Genomic DNA, 5,117 nt, shown 5'->3' on the forward strand with positions numbered 1-5,117 from the left:
AACAAAGCAATGCTAATCAATTGGACAAGTTTTTAAATTTTTTTGGTTGAGTCTTAAAACACAGTTAGCTATATTATTCTATAACCACTACTCTCAATTCCTTTGCCACTTTTTCTCTCCATAGCACTCACCTAAAAACAGAAAAATCTACAGCTCTTCATCCCTTTTGTGCCACGTACCAATGCAGAAAATCATACATCTGGGCAGGCTGGGACAATAATAATAATCACCATAGTGGTAGTAACAAGAAACATTTATATTCACTGAATTACACAAGGTACAGTCCTAAAAATTATTCCAAACATTCCTCAAACAATCTAGTAAGTATAATAATCTTCATTTAAGGTGAAAAATTGAGGTTCACAGTGCTTTAGTCACATGTCAAAGAACCACTGTGAGTGCAAAAACCAGGATTCCAGCTCTGTCAGTCTGATCCCAGAACCTAGGCTTTTTTTCTGCTAAACATTCAATATCTGTGACACATGACCTCCCTTTTATGCTGATGAACTACTTCTAATTACTGAGAAAATAGAACATATAAGAAAACTTTCCTATCTTTCCCAAACCAATTCTGCTGACCTACATCAGCGTTTTCATTAAGTGGTTAATAGCCTGAACTTTGCCCCTTACCAGCTGTGGCCTTAGGAGTAACTTCTTCATCTGTTTAATAGGAATAATGAAGTGTTCCTATTTCAGAGTTTGTTATGAAGATGAAGCACATTAATTCATGCAAGACACTGGAGCAGAGCATGACACAATGCAAGTACTCAATAAATGTTATCTAGTATCATTATCTTGGCTTTTCCTGGAACTCCTAGTCAAAATTAGTTTGTCTGTTTATCATCTGATTCCCCTTCATTTCCTTTCTTCCTGTTCTGTCAAGGTTTCTGTACCTTTGATTATCCTTTCTGTCTGTTCTGAGTTATAAATCTCTCCCTCTTTACAGGATAATCTGACAATTTACACTGAAAGTAAACAAAGAACCCTCTCTGGACCCCTCCGGCCTATTGCCCTAGTCTCTGGTTCCCTTCAAACTCCTGTTCAGTCTTCTTTGCTGACTCCACTTAACTGTATTTGATTCCTAAAGTCAGAGTTCTTCAGGGCTTTGAATTAGGCCCTACTTTCCTTTTAAAAATACTCTCTCCAAAATGATCTCATCTATTGCCACGATTCCAAATATCATCCACAGTTTGATGATCCTAAGTTTGTACTTCTAGTCTAGACTTTGTGGAGGTCCAGTTCAGTATGTTCGATATTCTTCCCAATTTTTGTAAACTATTTATCTTTCAGTTCAGTTCAGTTCAGTCACTCAGTCGTGTCCGACTCTTTGCGACCCCATGAATTGCAGCTCGCCAGGCCTCCCTGTCCATCACCAACTCCCAGAGTTCACCCAAACTCATGTGCATCGAGTTGGTGATGCCATCCAGCCATCTCATCCTCTGTCATCCCCTTCTCCTCCTGCCCCCAATCTCTCCAGCATCAGGGTCTTTTCCAATGAGTCAACTCTTCGCATCAGGTGGCCAAAGTTTTGGAGTTTCAGCCTCAGCATCAGTCCTTCCAACAAACACCCAGGACTGGTCTCCTTTAGAATGGACTAGTTGGATCTCCTTGCAGTCCAAGGGACTCTCAAGAGCCCTCTCCAACACCACAGTTCAAAAGCATCAATTCTTCAGTGCTCAGCTTTCTTCACAGTCCAACTCTCACATCCATACATGACTACTGGAAAAACCATAGCCTTGACTAGACGGACCTTTGTTGGCAAAGTAATATCTCTGCTTTTTAATATTAGGTTGGTCATAACTTTCCTTCCAAGGATCTTTAGGGTAGATTAAATGTAAAAATATAATCTGGAAGTTGGGTATCATCAGAAGCTTAACCTGTAGTTTAACTCAAGCTTTGTTTTACCATTGTTTTTTGCCAATTTTACATGTAGCATTCTAGAATTTTAAAATACTTAAGACCAAACCCCAAACATCAACCAGTAAGTGTGTGTATACACTGATATGTCATCTACTATTTAAGTATGTCTAGGCACAATACATTTCTAAAACAAAAAACTCACAAGTCCTTTGTATTGCAAAAAGAACCAAGAAGAATTAAAACCAATCATAAACAGAAATTATTCATTACATTAGAGCTTTTCCACAGAAAGAATCTCAAGTTCTTTGAGTGATTTTAAAAGGAAATATAGTTTGCAGAGCAGAAGCAAACAAACATGTGTGAAGTGCATTAACAAGATCTCGCAGGCTGTAAGATGAATTTAATTGGATGTGAATAGTCAAGATCAAGGCTGTAATTAATTTTTCATTGTTTTCTTTTTGAACTTTTTGGATCAGTTCTATTTTGGGCATGTCTTCTGTTGACTACTGGAGACATCTTCTGTTTCATTTAGACGTCTCTTGGTTACTCCTTTGCAATACCAAGTTGCAATCTGTGGCTAAGTCCTAACTGCTTATTCACTTACTATAGATACTGGGATACTGTTGCTGCATCTTTTCCCGTTCACTTTCTCAATCATTTTTAGTTGTGTAATTTTCATACCTTATGGTCTTTGAATACGTAGGAGAACACAACTTGAAGTATTGATTTAGCATGTATCTTACTGTCTGTCCTTTTTATGACCACAGTTAAACTACAGTGAAATCTACTGTCCTTTTCAAAGTTCTTCACCCAAAGTTGGTTCTTCTGTCTACTGTATGGTCCAAGTATATGCAATCTTCAGAACAGCTTAAAAAAGTAAAATTTCCTTGCAAAACTCCATTCATTTCTTGTTTACATATGCCTAATCTTTCCCCACAGCCTGACCCATTTTTTACTTGCTGGTCTTCTCCACCGACAGCGCTGTGCTCAGGCCCTGCTCATGCTTCCCGAGACCCGGGCCATCCCGGAAGCCGTACTTCCGCACGATTTTATGTGCTACCGTGCCCTCCATGTTGGCAAGGAAGGAGTTGCCAGGGTCGGTTGGGGATCGGGGTCTGTCTTGTTCCTCGTAAACTGGAGGAGGGATAGCAGCTTTGGAAGACTGTGAGCGAGGTCGTGAATCCTCTTCATAAGGGAAGTCTTGGGGTAACTCTTTGTCCTTCTCCACAAGAGACGTGGGAGGTGCAACGGCAACTCCGCCCATACGTCTTTTTCTCCTCTCTCGCTCATAATCTTCATCTTCATCAGAATCTGGAGCGGGTCGCCTGGAAAACCCACTAGCTTCATGTCTTGTCTTTACGCTTCTTTTCTCTCTCTTCTATTTCCTTCTGTCTTTCCAGCTCCCGCTGCCTCTGTCGCTCCTCTCTTTGGCGCTTCACTACTTTCTCATAATCGTTAGGAAACATGGGATCATATTCATCAGCTAAGGGGATCAAAACTTCTGCAGAAAACCCAGTGGGAACAGGGTTCTTGAGGCCTGCAGCCACGTGCGGTGGAGTGTCCACGATCTGCCGCTCATCTGAAGAGCCGCCTTGCTTTAGGTCAATTACTGGAGCAAGGACTGTACTTTGTTTTGTTCTCTGGCTCTTGGCCTGAGTGAGAGCTGCTTTCTTCACCTGGAGCTGAGACTGCAGGAGTTTGAAGTTTTTGGACCAGCCTTCTGTTTTTGAGTCACTGGTCTCCACTCCCAGGTCATCGTACAGGGACATCTCAGTTCAGTGCCAGCCCGACGCAACGCCGACACCGCGGGCCTATAAGTAGGATTTTATAACTGAATCATTGTAAAATATATTTGTGGGTCACAAAATATAATTCTATTATGAATTCTTCTATAAAGCCAAATTTATTCCTCTTCCAATTTATATATTTTCCAGTTTGGGTTTTCAAATGTTTACTTTCCTTACAGTGGCTACTTTTATACTTCTATCAAGAAAAAATAATTTTCAAAACACAGTTCTGTAACTTCTAGTCAGATTTATTGAGATATACTTTACATATAGTAAAATTCACACTTTTTAAGGCCTATTGGTCTATGCTAGCTAAATTTCTATGATTACTGCAAATAAAAAGCTATCATCTACTTTCTAAATCTCTCTGAAGCCTTCTGTTCTAGGGACAAATAGCAAAAATCTAACTGAAGTGAAACAATTTGAAAATCTTTAGTACCAAAGGAATTGTGAAGACTATGCTTTATATGATGAGGGAAATAAAATCTTCAATCAAGCTTTTTAAAACTTATCTCATCTTTTCTAAGTTTCCAAATCAGTTTTTAAAATTTCTGCTTTTCCAGAAAACAATAGGAAGAAAAAAATCTACATGATGGGCAATTTTTATAATAATTTTATAGGCTGATTCACATAGTATGACATATTTTCAAAGACTGAAATACTGAGAAGAAATATAAAAGGACATATACTAATTATCCTAGCCATAAAATCATATATGCATAGGAAAATACAGGATTATTACCTTAGCACTTACAATAAACTTTATATTATGCGTGAGCTCAGTCACTTCTGTGATGTCTGACTCTTTGCGACCCTATAGACTGTAGCCCACCAGGCTCCTCTGTCCATGGGTTTCTCCAGGCAAGAATACTGGAGTGAGTTGTGGGGTCCTCCTCCAGGGGATATTCCTCATCCAGGCATCAAACCCAAGTTTCTTGCATCGCAGGCAGATTCTTCACTGCTGAGCCACTGAGGAAGCCCACTTCGCACTACACATATGGGTAAACTTCAAAAGGGTTGGCTCAGTAACAAAATTCTTTTTGATGCAAAATGTAGAGACATGCAAGAATTATGAATACTTCACTTACACCTAATATAAATATTCTATTCAATCTAGGACCAGTATGTCTAAAAGTTAGTTATAATAAAAATTCAATAATGAGAATAGAATCTACAGAGCTCTCCCTCTATCTGGTGCTTCTAAGTTACAAGCAGCAAGTGTTCAAGTTCACATGGAATCCTGATAGTGGCTTTTCTAAATAACAGTTGTGTTCAAATTTTAATGTGGCACCACTTTATTGTTCTCTCTAGACAGCACTTTTGAAAAACTAGAAAATGATATAACCTTTCTACATAGGATTCTAATTCTGTCTGGTTAAATTTGCCTTTGGTCCCTGAAAAAAGCACATCTTTACTCCCCACCCCGCTCCCTATACCCTCTCCTTCCCAGGTATGCCCTCACTATCTCAG

General features: G+C 39.3%; 1 pseudogene; it reads right to left on the bottom strand.

The window, feature by feature from the left end:
- Positions 1 to 2,751: 2,751 nt before the first annotated feature.
- On the bottom strand, positions 2,752 to 4,854 carry LOC138433796 (splicing factor 45 pseudogene; annotated as a pseudogene).
- Positions 4,855 to 5,117: the final 263 nt, after the last annotated feature.

This window comes from Ovis canadensis, chromosome 2 (assembly GCF_042477335.2).
Source record: "Ovis canadensis isolate MfBH-ARS-UI-01 breed Bighorn chromosome 2, ARS-UI_OviCan_v2, whole genome shotgun sequence".
Taxonomy (NCBI): Eukaryota; Metazoa; Chordata; class Mammalia; order Artiodactyla; family Bovidae; genus Ovis; species Ovis canadensis.